Source organism: Oryzias melastigma, linkage group LG20 (assembly GCF_002922805.2).
Source record: "Oryzias melastigma strain HK-1 linkage group LG20, ASM292280v2, whole genome shotgun sequence".
Taxonomy (NCBI): Eukaryota; Metazoa; Chordata; class Actinopteri; order Beloniformes; family Adrianichthyidae; genus Oryzias; species Oryzias melastigma.
The window spans coordinates 7,625,183-7,639,759 of NC_050531.1; the positions used below are offsets into that span (position 1 = coordinate 7,625,183).

At 35.9% G+C, this 14,577-nt stretch overlaps 1 protein-coding gene across 4 annotated transcripts in view; it reads left to right on the forward strand.

Moving 5' to 3' along the window:
- Positions 1 to 14,577, forward strand: part of dlgap1b (discs, large (Drosophila) homolog-associated protein 1b) — a 104,595-nt gene that overhangs the window by 28,395 nt on the left and 61,623 nt on the right. For 3 of the 4 annotated variants that reach the window (XM_024280399.2, XM_024280396.2, XM_024280400.2), the window contains exon 2: positions 11,609 to 11,680. The gene's annotated coding sequence lies outside the window, so the exon portion shown is untranslated. Of the gene's footprint in view, positions 1 to 2,030; positions 2,104 to 11,608; positions 11,681 to 14,577 lie in introns of all 4 variants that reach the window. The other variant, XM_036217337.1, reaches the window with a different exon arrangement.

The window sequence follows — 14,577 nt, forward strand, 5'->3', positions numbered from 1 at the left end:
TTTTTTTTTTTTTTTTTTTTGCTGTTAGGCTTTTGAGAAAACTACACAGACAGAAAAAATAAAACCAGACAATCTAACACCCGTCACAAGAGTTAGTTTATTCCTACAAAACTGATGAAAAGGTGGCTTTAAAACCTTTTACTTGTGAGGTTTTTTATCGTATGTTGTTTCTTTAGTCTTGTTGTTAGGTTTTTATTTATTTAGCAATTTTCTTAACTGGCTCAGTGGCTGGGAGGCATGTAAAAAGCTCATTTAAATTGAGTATTTTTTACATTTAACCACTCCAAGTTAATAGTTTTTTTGTAGCGAGATTCAATTTCTACTCTAAATCGTTCTAAAATATCCTGACCTTCTTTATTGCTATCAACCACAACCTCTTATCTCTGCAGCTTTTTTCTTTATCTGGGAAATAGTTTCACTTTTAATTGGTTTTATGACAGAGAAGCTTATAAACACACAGATTTCTTTTTATGTAGTAAAAGGTTTGAATGAAAATGGAACAAACAAATGGAAGACTATAAGAGATGAAAGAAAAATGAGGGGAAAAAAGCCATTTGGAGTGTAAAAAAGAGTATTATCACACTGCCACTGTTTCACTCACCCTTCACTTTTCCTCCCTGGATCCCATAACTCACCTATTTAAGGATCTGCGGAGCAGATATAAACACTTAACCCACAGCCGGTGCAGTTCTGAATGCTCTGACAAAAAAAAAAATGTTTTATTCTTTCACCAATTCTGCAGGGTTTTAATCAATGCATTCACAGCGAGCGCTCCAAAAGTAATTGAATTATGTCCTGATCATTAAACGGCAGTTTCTTAAATGGTACCGTATTAGTTCACATTGGTTTGGCCTGATTGGACTCTCCAGATTGTGTTTCCACTTAATCACAGAGTACACCCTCATCCTCAGTCTCCTATGCCGCCCCTCTCCTCTGCTTATGCCAATCATTTACAGCCTGTGGCGACTTGTCAAAATGCATGAAATTATGGGCCTGCTCTGGATTTGCTGCTGTGGTATTTTCTAAGGTTGTGACGATCAGATGTGGTTAAACCTTCTCTGTACTCTAATGCTGCTGTGTCAAACCTCTAATCAGAAAATGTGCTCATAAAAGCTGTGATTCTTACATTTATGTAGCTAAAAGTTATGAAGCATGTGTGTGTTATAAGTAAATACACATACATTTCTGTATTTCAAGTGTGCAAAACATAAAAAAAGCTATGAAAATTTAAAACTGCAACAGTGATACCAGTGATTCCTATTTTTTCTTTTTTTTGTAACATAATTTATGAAAAAAAATGTTTAATGGACTGGCTATCCTTTTTATTTGATGTTTTTCTACCAATAATGACAGCAATTATTAAGTTTCAGTCATAACAACAATTGTTATATTATTTTAAGGACTTCTACTGAAAGAATCATTTTTTTTCAATTATGGTATTTTTGTGCTGAGAAAACACATTATCTGGTGGTTAATACATAATAAATGGAAACAAACACAAACATTTCTTTGAGTTATTATTTTACTATAGTACATATGCTGTGCAATTTGTCAAAAAAATCTTACAAAGTTTATATTCATGCTTGCCGTTTAAATGTGTAAACTGCGATGGAGTTTTAGGGCTGCCATAAAAATAAAATATGAATATATTTTGAGAATAAGTGGTAAAATTTTAAGAAAAAATTCAGAATTTTACAAGATTAAAGTTGCAAAACTATGAGAAAAAAGTCAAAAATTTACTATAAATTCACTGCAAATGAATCTATATGAATAAGAAGTAAAGCATCTCTCATATGTTTGGTTAAATTGTGCCCTACAGTTTGGAGTTTCTGTCTATTATGCAAAAAAATAAATAGTTTTTCAACACAAATAACAAAAAAATAACAGCAACATGAAAGGATTTATAGTCATTCCTTTTGAGTTTCTTACCGTGTGCAATTCAGTTTAAAAATATTTGCTTTATTTATCACAAAGCGTTTCCCTTCTGCAAGTATAAAAAGGTGATAATCAATCACTGCTGTTATTCTTAGGGAGCAGTGCAGTGATGAAGTCGGAGTCGAGGCTTTGAGAAGATGAAGAGCGATATTCTCCAGGGGAAATGAGGTGGGAGCATGAAGGAACACCAATTATGCATGAGGGAGAACAAAAGAGGAGAAGCTAGTGGGAAAAATCACAAATAAGGTACTGGGTGCAATATGTTCAGAACAAGACCACTGAGACAGGAGATAAGACTTATGAAAGGAGAAGCAGATGGAAGCTGAAGTTATAGGACACAAGCGTTTTACTTTTAAACTCTGTGGAGTTAGTCTTACTCTTTTTATTTTCTATAAAGCAAATTTGTTGAAGCTAATCTCTTTGTTCTTGTGATGCTCTGCAGATCTTATTAAAGTGTTAGGTGGTTTATTGAGGATGTGTCATTCGTTTCCTGTGATATTTGCACATCATTTTTCAGGTCTTTTTTTACAAGTTAGCATCTCTCTGACTAATATACCACAGCAGGAACAGTGCAGAAGCCAAAATGGATGATTTTCAGATTTCTTAATATTTGGAAAGTGTCAAAAGGAAGCTTAAAAATTGCAAAAAATAGCTGAAATTAGCTAAAAAAGCTAAAAAAAATGTCCTGGGAGATGATTTGTCACTATCCTGCTACATGGAGATAGACAAAAAGACATCTTTTGATGACTTTAGGGTTCAATGTATCTCAAAACAATCCTATAAGTTGTTCCCTGCACTTGGACAGGCATGTCCAAAGTCCGGGCCGTGGGACAAATGCGGCTCACATTCAAATTTCCAACGATCCACAGAGTTCTTTCATACAATCATTAACATGCAACCTCCAGCACTTTCCAAAAACTGTCTGTACAATTTCTTGATTTTGGTTCTCTAAATTCCGTTTTCATATTCACCATAAAGAGGCGCTAACAGCTAACATGCTAACTACAGCTAGCTAACTGGGAATAAACAGTGTTAAAACTTCATAAATTTACAGTATTTTCACAAAAACATATAAAGATCTGTTTGATAGGAAATGATTAAATGTACTATTGCAATAAAATGTTCATTAATTTTAATTTACCAAATTTACCAATTCACCAAATTTGGCTCTTTTTGCAAATTGTTTGGACACACCTGGCCTAGTGTGAGCTGCAGGCACAACCATTTGGTGGTATAGACTCACTCATAAATAAATGATTAATTCTCATCTTTTAAATTGATACAAGTATCGCCAAATAAAATAGTTTTTATAATTTGAGCTCACAGCCTTCCACTCTCAGGGCGAACAATCTCTAAAATATCCTATAAATATAACATCATTTTTCAAAAAACATATTATGATAAGCAGAAAAGATTCGATTCGATTAGGACATTTTAAGTTCTATAGGAATATAAAGACAAAAAGAAAACATGTATGAATGGAAGCATAAGTCTACATTTCTCTATGTTTACTAAAGAAACTCACAGTGACAATTTTACTGATTTATCATCATTTTATTGTACATTATAACATCATCTTTTATGCTGACATCCATAAACTGACTCCTCACTCAAACAAGCACACAGAAACTAAAATAACAAAAACACCAACAACAGAATTCAAATAAATACAATTATACACATTAACTCCCATGATGCATCATTCCTGCTGCTTACATTGCAGTGGGCAGGGGTAAAATTATCAACTGTAGTAAAGGACCGTAAAAGACTAAAATTTACTCTATATTCCAAATCCTTTTACTTATTTGTATTTCTTAATTGAATTATTTTAATTATATATCCATCAACACTAAGATGAGAAAAAACAACAGACAAATACAACTATTCTGTCACTTTCTAAGGAAGATTTGTACATTTTGTAAAAGCGGCCAGCAGCAAGAAATAAAATAAAGTTTAAAGCTATAAGAAAAGACTTGTCTGAGCCTCCCTGGAGTCGGATCTGTAAGAACAGGAGCTACAATACAACTTGTTCTGCTTAGTACGATCCCACAGAAATCACATCAGTATTCTTTTCACTTGCAGGCTCAGCAACAGTCACACAGTCAGAGATAATGCACCATATGTCTCCTTTATTCCTGCACAGAACTCACACTACATGCCTTAACGTTCCCTGCCAAATCATTCGCATATATCTGATTATGGGAAAATGCCATTTTTATGTATTTTGTTCCGTAAACCCCAGTGTGCTTTGATAAAAACTGACAATGGTGCAAATACTATTTTAGCATTTTCATGTCAGAGAGTAACAGGATCACATCTCACTTTGTCAACTGTCTGTTTTAATGGCTACTTTGTCCGCATGCAAAAGTCAAGATTTGGTTTAAAGTTTTGTTTTTTTGAAGATTTTTTTCTTTAAAGGTGAGTATTTCTACTGTAATAGAAATAGTTTTTATAACTTTTTTGTACCACTACTTTTGCAAATAAAATACATTTGACACATTTGGTTCGTGTAAAGTGATCCGGAGTTCATTTACTCTGATAATCTGAAACTAATTTTCTGTCTGAAACACCAAGTGGATGCTGGTCAGGAACCAGGAACTGCTCTCAGATCCATCTTTTAAGGTGGTCTCGGTTTGTTTCCAATCAGACTGCTCTGACTTTTCTCGGAGCTGAACAACTGGACCTAAACGGCCACCATAGCTGAGCATCATAGGATGTAAACCTGAGACACAGCAACTTGAAATGTGGTCAGATGAATGCAGGGTTATAAAAACAACAATTAACGTGATACACATTGTTTCCCACAGTTTTCCCAACAATCTATATGTCATAAACACTTATTAGTGTACTTTTATAGCTGTCGCCATACTAAAGTAGCAGGAAAAAGTGTTGTACCTGACGTTGATACAGACGTTCAGAGTTGTTCAGCAAAATATAAAGTTTGAATCAGTGAAATATATACTGATAAGGATTGCAAATGTTAGGACTTCCATTATTCTTTCTTTTGTTGCGTTGTCCCGCCCTCGTAATTTCTGGCCAATGACGGAAGAGATCTTTGTTTTGTTTACAACCTTCAGTTCAGAACATAAATGTCTGGATGACCTGAAACTGAATACAAACCAAACGCAAGGCTCATGATTTACTGTAATCTGGACTCATTTAAGCCGACTCGGTCCGGACCAGCAGACCTTTCCAGTCTGAACACACCCTAATAGTGTATTTTTGTACTCTGCCCTGCGTTTTAAAAATATTATTTGTTTCCAAATGGAAGGATGTCTATGCTTTCTTGGTCACAGCTCCAGTCTCCAATATTCAATGTTTTCACAAAGCTATTGAGTCAAAAAGATTGCACTTTTTCTTAAACTTTTTTTTTTTTTTTTTTTTGAGGGAATGTCCTTTAAACAGTTGCAGATAACTGTGTTGAGCATTTTATCCAAGAAAATAAAGTAGGAAACCTTGTGTTAAAAAAAATTTTTTTTAGAAAAATCAGCCAGTATTTCACGAAAAGATTGTTTAAAATGAACAAACATAAAAGTATTCCGTTTTCTATTTAGGAAACAAGCACAATAGTGGAGGAGCATGTGGAAATGAGTTAATCTGAAAAGTTTAAGACCAGATGTGTAAGAACCACTAACTCGGGAGGAGTTACCAAATAAAAATAACTAAACTTAAAATAACTAATGATCATCGTCGGCTGATTATGACTTAATTTGTTGAAGCAGTTGAATTATTAAGATAATGTCTAAATGCCTTTAATTTGCTTGTTTTTATATTTATAGTAGATTTTGAGATATTTTTTATAATTTAATGCTCCCTTAAGAGCGTGTTTGTTAATTTCTGTCTTTCCGCCCCGTAGTATGAGAAGTCAAAGCCTTAGTGGAGGGCTTGAAAACTTCAAATACTTTTTTTTACATGCAAAGACTTTTCACATTTTCAGGTGGTGTTATGAAAATGAAATCTGTACTTGACTAAACTAAAAGTAAAATATTTCTAAAAGCTGCATCTCTCCTCTTTAACCCTTAGCGGTTCTCCCTCTACATCAATTTTACAGTAATTTATAAGATTTTTTTTCTTAATAAATTTTTTTATAAACGTATTAACCCTAAAGACCAGTATAAATCTGATCCTATCTGTTAACTATCCTTAAACCAGACCTAAAAAGACCCTAAAGTTGTGTCTAAAAGTCAGTTGCTGCTCCATTTCATTTTTGAGAACCAACTTGTGTGTCTTTGAATCACAACCTTGACTTTAATTGCAAATCTTGGTGACCTTAGGAGAAAAAAAAAACATGAACATGCCAAACGCAACAGCTAATGCAGGCAACTCAAGCAGATCCGTTTAAATGTATATATTTGTTTATTAACCACAAACCCTGAGGTACATCTGTTCAGGCCACGTAATGAATGTTTCTGAGGATTAAAGCACACAAACAAAAGAGTGAGTTTGCGGCAGCAGATGAGCATGCCGGTTTAATCACAGCTTTTTTTTTCAAAATCTGGAATTACTTTAATCACAGAGATTTGGTTTTATGAATCGGATTACTTTGCTTTTCTGCACATAGATGAGAATGTAAAAGTTCACATTTATCACCGTGTTCCTCCATTTTTTTTACTTCTTTTCATGCATTTTGTTGATTTCAAGGATTTTTTTGACAGCGTTTGTGCTGATGGAATCAGCCTGAATACAAAACGTCTTGACATGGTGGACCTTTGCATGAATAGATCAAAGAGTAGTTCTAACTGAGTCATCAAATGTTTGCAGGTAACTGTGTTTGCTTTGAAGGGAAAAGGGCGGTTTAGGAGTTTAGAGGACTGGCAAAAACAGACTCTAAATCCCGTCTTTGTCAATAATTCTCTGCTTTTCACAGCCGCTTTAATCCTCTTTCTCACGTGGTTCACCTCTACGTTACCGAAACGTCTGCATGCTTTGCACAGACGAGCAAAGTGTTTGTGCACACGGGCATATGCTCCAAATCTTTGCTGATCTTGATCGTGAGCATCTGTATTTTTTTTTTTTTTGCCAGATAAGAAATAACACGATAACGTTTGAGTTGATGTTATGAGTTCTTGCTCCACAAATTCAATCTTTGTCCATAAAAAGCTTCAATATCAGATCTGCTGCTGACTGGTGGGAAGTCACGCTGATGTGAAATCGTAATAAAGCGTGGAGATAATCGCTGGTGAAGCTCGAATAATGACTGATAGTGACAGATCTTTGCCACACTTGTGGGGAGATTATGCATCATTTTAGGCGGGTAGGCAGGCAGGCGGCTGCTGCTGCTGCTGCTGCTGAGCATAGCTGGGTCTTGGGGGGTTAATACAGCCAGGGCCACTGGCTCATCCGCGTCCCATACTCATCTGCCAAAACTTCAAAGGGTCCCCCAATAGTCCAAATCACCATATCCTCCAGTGCAGCCTCTGCAGAAGGCTTCCTGTGTTCTAGTCAAACTCCGCCTCATCTTTTATGCAGCCTCTTTATGGAGAAGAGGACATTTTATTCACTTTATGTGTCAAGTTCCTTTCATTAAACTGCGTGAAGTCTTTTATTTATGTTTACATAACATATTTTTGGGGTAAAAACCTGTCGGTGTAGTGGTTAGCACTCTCGTCTTACAGCATGAAGCCTCTCTTCAAACTCCAGTTGGGTCCTTCCTGTGTGGGTTTTCTGCAGGCACTCTGGCTTCCTCCTACAGTCCAAAATCATGCTTTATAAGGTAATTGGTGGCTCTAAATTGTTCCAAAGGTGTGAGCATGTTGTTGGGTGGCTCTACAAATGACTGGTGGTCCCATAGACCAGTACTGATATATAGGACAGTTGGTAGAGGAAATAAAATAAACGTCCTCCTTTTTTTTTTAATTATTTTTTGTTTATAATCTCATTCTGAAGGAAAGTTTTACTTTGAAAAACTACTAGATCCTTCCCACCATATCCAACTCATTCTTGATACATGTCAAGTTGCTCGGTCACATGTTGAAAATACATTAACTATTTTTATTAAACGCGAAATTCAAAGTTAACAAAAAACAAGCATATTTGGAAAGTTTGTTTTCACAGAAAAAAAACGCCAGTGAGGAAATTGGAGAAGAACCTTCGACTTCAAAATAAAAGTAATCTGTATTTGGCAAGCAAAAACCGACAGCTGTTTAACGCTACGAGGATGTTGCTAATGAAGTTGCTCAAACAGTGGATTTACGTTTACTTTTAAATTTAAAAATACCAGATTTAGTGACCCTTTTTTTGTTTTTTTGTATTTTCTTCACTCCTTAAAAGTCGGACGAGACTGAAGTTGGCGTCTGACTACTTTGCTTCCTGTTTGAGAGTTATAGGTTAATGGAAATTCTATGACATTTTAATGGTTCCTACACAAAATCTAATGAACAAAAAAAGTTTAAACCAGCTGCAGTTTATTTTTAGTGGATGAAACTTTAACCTTAACTTTACTCTCAAAAGTTAGAACAAACAGGAAAAAAAAAAGATAAATTCAGACGCTTACTTCAGCCTCCATCTGTAAATATATTGCCTAATGTTAAACCAATTCATACCTGAACATCAGTAGCTGGACTGGCTCCAGTAACACTGTGGTTGTGACTGAATTTCCTCAATACGTAGTGTCACAACAGGCAGACGACAGGATCTGAGTGCAGCAGGTTTATTAGGCATAGACAGGAGAACAGGAGTGAAGCTAAAATCCACAAAGCTAAATCAGGGTCAGGCAGGCAGGGGTCAAGAACGAGCATGAGGGCAGAGAACAACCAGGCGAGGGTCGGGGCAGGCAGCAAGCGAAGCAGAGTCAGATGAAACAGAAGGTCAGGATGAGAACGCTCAGTGATGCAGGCAGAGCAACACAAACAAGACGACTTGCTGCGTGAATTTTTTTTTTTTTCATTATAAACCAGCTTAGTTTTCACCTTCAGAAAATATTTGCAGTTTAATACTCTGCTTTAATGTATTCATCTATGCTCATCCTCTGCTTGCTCAGTCATTCATGAATACATATGTTGATCCAGTTTTTAACAAGCCAGCCCTCCTCCAACCTCTGTGTTTTGAACCAGTTTAAGTGATGAGGGCTGTGCACGTCAGCAGAGTGTGAAATTGAAATTCTCCTGTGAGGAGGGGAGATGATTGACAGGGAGGAGAGGAAACAGGTGGTGTCAAATATCGTCTTTTACTTAAATTGCTGCCAATTCTCATTTTAATCTCCAGTTGTGGGTGAAGAGTGTGTTTTTACCTTATGTGAAATTAATGTCATCATTACAACCTTTTATTTCTGCATTGATCATGTCAGTTGTTTAATTGTGTGGCCTTTTCTTTGTAGTTCAAGTGTTTTTTAACAGCAATTTCAGAAATATTTTATTAAAGCATCTGTAGTTATGAGACATTAACAAGCAGTTTCTTAAACCAACAGTCATGCATGACAACCATCAATCAAAAAAACTATTATTTGGGCTGGTGCATAATCTATCAAGTGTTTCATCTATTGTACTTCTTGGCCAAAACCTCTACCAAAAACTTTGAGAACTTACAAAATGATCATCAAAAACAATCATATCATAAGCATGATCAGTCTTTTTTTTCAGCTTTTTAATGATTTCCTTATCTGTATCTAATTTTGTAAATTCATTCAGCACAGTGATTCTAGCCTTCAGGAAAATTTCAGCCCGATGGCAAAATCCTTTAACCTTGAGTCTTACAAGTTTTGCTGTGATTAAAGTGCAAATGAGGAAGCTTTGGCATAAGAATTTGCTGTTTTGTGCTGTTATGTTTTTGAACTGGCCCTTGTTAACTTGAAATTATGTTTTGTATACAGTATTTTGAGTTAAAAGGGGTACCAGATGTTTAAGCGTCAGTTGGAGTGTATTGGTGGAAGAGCTGTTCAGTTCTGTTTTTAAAGTCGGGTGTTCAATATTTCATGAAACTATAATTCTTTTTCGTTCAAAATGAATTAAAGTAAGACAGTAGCCATTTCAGATTATGCCATTTTTTTCAATTACTTATTAGCACTGCTTTAATTTATTTTTATTTTCTTTTACTAATCCACTAAGTGCATTACTTGGTGTTGTTTTGGAGACCCTTTTGACTGTGCTAAACCTTCAGCAAATTATAAACAGCCGAGCCATTGTCTGTATATGAGAACTGGACTAATTGATCTTGCCCCGCCCTCTTGTGTTCTAAATATGAAATATCTGCTGGCTCCAAGAATCCAGAATCCCATAAATTTCTATTGAGTTATTATATTTTTCAGAATAACCATTCTCACTCTGAGACCCTAAATTTAATCGGATCCAGAAGTATCCATATTCTATAGATGATGTCACACTCACTCGATCCAGTTCTCTTATACAGCCAATGCCCTAGACACAGAATTACCTAAATATATATTATTTCCTGATGACTTGACCTTTTATCAACAGCTAACAAAGATTCCTTAGACACCTTTAGCTTACATTTTACCTGTCATCTCCCAGCAGCTACTGGGTAGTTTTTTTGTCACAATTGAATTCTCATCTTGAGTGTGGCACTAAGCTAAAGAACGGTAAACTATGTCTTTTGTGGTGTTTGCATAGAGTTTCGTTGAAATTTTGCGTCACTTTGGTTATCCATCCTCACTGGAACTGTTCACATTTCATCTGTTTGACCTGAGTAGGATTGTAACTTTGCAATAAAAAAGCTCATGCAGCAACATAATTACAGTCCATAAAGTTTCAGAGCTGTTAGGTAAAATTAAAAATAAACTGAAAGGTTGAGATAATTGTTTCTACCAAAAACTAATTGCAGTGTATTTACAAAAACTATCTTTCTTCTCAGAACAAAGATCTGTTGAATCAATTTTGTGTTATTCTCAAGCACACATGTAAAGTTTGTATCTCTTCTATGTGCTGTATTATTCTTAACTAATAAAATTCACCCCTTACTGTTTAAAAAATGCACCTTGTTTACTGAGTGATGCTAAATCCTCCCCAAAAGTATTGTTGACCTCCCTCTGACCTGTTTTCAAACGCGTGCGTGCAACCTGTTCCTGTCCAGTTCCACCTGGTGCGACTCGGACAGACCACCATCTGCTCTGTGCCCCCACGTGTGAACTATCTGCCACCTTCTCCTCGTAACCTTCATGAAATAACAGCTAAGGAACCTAATTTGCAAAAAGTAAAATCACGAAATATGTCTGAATTTTAAAAACATTAACATTTAAGAAAAAAAATAAGCCATGAGAACAAAACAGCAAAGGTGATCTTCTTACATTTTTTTTAAATTCACTCTGCTGAGACAAAAAGTGTCTTCAATCCGTGTGAAACACCTCAAGGACTTGACATGGTAGATTTAAGTAAGCGTAAACAGGCTTAAAATAAATTCTGCAGCCCCCCTCCCTTCTTTTGTTCTGTTTGGAGTCTCCCAGAAGACGGATTTAGGATCTCCACCAACAGTGTAGCTGTTGATTGTACAGCCAAACAAAACTGAGCTCAGCTGATTATGCAAAAATATTTCAGTGTCTTTTAATCCTGTCAATTCGGTCATTTGTGGGTCGACTGAAAAGACGAAAAAGTTCATTGAGTTTGCTTATATTCCAGCATTTCTGCAATAATAAACAGCACATCTAGCACATGCAACACTTCATCCACAAGGGCACCATGTGATACATTTGTAACCATTGATTCCATATTTTTTTCTATCTAAGGTGGAGAAATGTGTGGACACAGAGTACGGCATTGAGCACAGAAAAGATGGCAAAGATGAAACAATAAACCAGGTGAGTGACTCTGAATGCATTTCCATCGGATCATTACGTTGCCTATAGTTCTGCCGTGAGCAGCCTCAGCTGTTATTGAAGCACAGGTCAGCGGGCGCTAACAGCACCGGTTCTACTGAGGCGCAGCGTGCGCAAAGAAACACTCTGACGTGAATTATATCAACTTTAAGTCAGCTCATCCATAATTCACCTCTGACCTTTTGAATGCAGCCTTCAGTGCAGCAGGTATAACGTTAAAGAGCGTTGTTGGTGGAAACGCATCGGTCAGGACTGACAGGTGGGGGGAACAGACAGAGTGACGCAGAAGCAACAGGGAGAAAGAAAAAAGATGTAAATGAGAGACAAAAAGAAGAGATTTTGTGGATGTTTGTGCAAAAATTTCACTGGTGTCAGAAGAGAAGTTGGCCTCGAAAATTATAGTTTAAAAGTGCAGTCAAAGGTCAAAACAGGAAAAAGAAAAAGAAAACCAAAATAACTGATGCCAGGAAAATATTTTAACTTAATTCAATAAAATACGTAATTCTTTGCATAATACTGTACCAGAATAATTTATTAACAAATGACATTTTATAAAGATATATATCTAATATCTAATGTACCCCATTGTATAAAATGTGCTTTGTCAATAAAGATTGATTTGATTTAAATCATTCCACCACATCGCTTTTTACCCACAGATTAGAAGACATGTTTACAATATTTAACTTAATATGTCTACAAATGTGGTGAAGAAATACCACAAATAGTTGAAGCATCCCAACTAAAAGTGTGAAATTAAGAACTGAACCATTTTTGAGTAACTTACTACACATATATAGAACTATTTCAAATCTTGAGGAAAAAGTGATTATTAAAAAACGCTGAAGTGGGACTTTATGTAATCTTTTGAATTCAATCATCTGATCATAATCCACATTAACCCACACCGCGGCAGGACCCTTCAGTCCCGCTCTAGTAAGACTGAGTCGTGGATATATGAATTTAAAGCTCCAGGATTTTGAGTCAAACATCACACTCCTATTTGGAGATGATGCCAAATGAATACAAAGTAAAGTATGTCTGAAAGAGGCTTACGACTCGCAGGTGGAAATTTGATGTACTGAACATTTTTACTCCATCAGCTGGGATGTACTTCTATGGAAAGCGGAATGCTGAAATCTTCACACTTTATATCTGCTGGCAAATGTTGTCTGTGAGGCTGGAAATGGAGGGAAAATGTGAGACTTTGTGCACTGAATGGACAAGTAACTGTTGGTTTTTGTGACCAATACAATGCTCTTCTGAGAGTTCATAAAATGCATAAATTGCCTTCTCTGCTCGCTTATCATGGAGGAGAAGAAAAGGAGTATGGAGATGAGCAGAAGATGAGGGTACTGAGAGATGAGAGGTGGAGAGAGAAGCCAGGTACCCACAAAAACACAACATTCAGAGCATACATTCGTTCTAAGAGGGGGTTTTAGAGGTATCTTTTTCTGGTAAGTCTTCAAACAGAAATGATTTCCATTAATTAAAGGGAAAAGAAAAACGTAGAAGAGAAATGGCAAAAATTTAAATGAAGAAATCCCAGATAAACTGCAGGACTAATCAATAGAAACCAGCAGATAACACAATGCAGCCATAGTGTTCACTATTAGTTCAATTTAGTAGTGGTGCAGGTAAACAGTTTTTTTCTTTTTTCTTACAAATGCAACTCTACTTCAACAAAAATTCATTAAAGTTTTGCAAAGTTTACCTTTGTTGTACCTCTTGTGCTACATTCACACCGAGTATCAGATGCACGTTCTAGAACACACTAAATTTCATTCTTGAACATGATTTCAGCATTTGGGCCGTGTCCAAATTCCCACCCTAACCCCAAACTAATAAAAAAAAGCGATATAGTGTGGGACTATTATGTGCCCTGGATTTTAAAAGCAATTCGGACGTCATTCTCAATACTTTTCATTCTTTCATTTTTTAAACAAAGTGAAAATCTAATTAACATAAACATTTCTGACGTCTTTTTGGGACTCCACTGTGTTCCGATGATGAAAATGTGAATGACTTATTAAATAAATTACATTTAAACCCCTTTTTTTTCCACAAAAATTGTTCGACTGAAATGGATTGTGGTCAATATTTGCTAATGTAGTTAGCATCGATGAACACTAGTTTTTTTTGCAAGGACTTTTGGGAAATTTTGGAATAGTAGTTTCGGAAAGCACTACAAAATGTACTATATAGTGAGAAGGGAAGGAATTCTGACGTAGCCGTGATGTTCACACAGGACCAGCAGGGAGGGGCTTCTTCTTCATTTTGTTTTTCTACAGGTTATTGAAACATGCCTGCCACCTAGAGTAGATTTATTTCTATATATAAAAGACTTGCTTTCATAATTAGGTCTGAATGCAAACTGTGATTTTTAATTTCTCTTTCATGATCAATTTTCAAATGGTCGGCACATCCGTGAACTAAAGAGCCCCATCCATATCTCACTAACGAATCCAAGTCCCTGATTGGTCAAAGTTTGACCTGGTTTAACTTTCAATGCACGTTCACTTATTTGTACTTAGACCCTGAAAACAGTTTTATAAACTTACAAACCTAAAATGCGCATTTAAGCTCATCGCTTGAACGCACGTTGCTGAGCACAATGTTAATGTAGCTTTTGGCATGAATACCAAACAAACAATTCACACGGATTCACTTTCTATTTGTTAAGTTGTTTACTTTCTTTAGCTCTGGGCTAACTTGAAAAGCCTGGTTGCTTGAGGACATAGAATCAACTCATTCACTTATTTTGTTTATTTCTTATGAGTGAACTGAGTGGTGGGGTGTGTTGATTTTGTTGTTGGGCTCAGCTGGGATGGGTGGTGACATGTACCTTCATTCTATTGTTAATATGTTTTATTTGATAG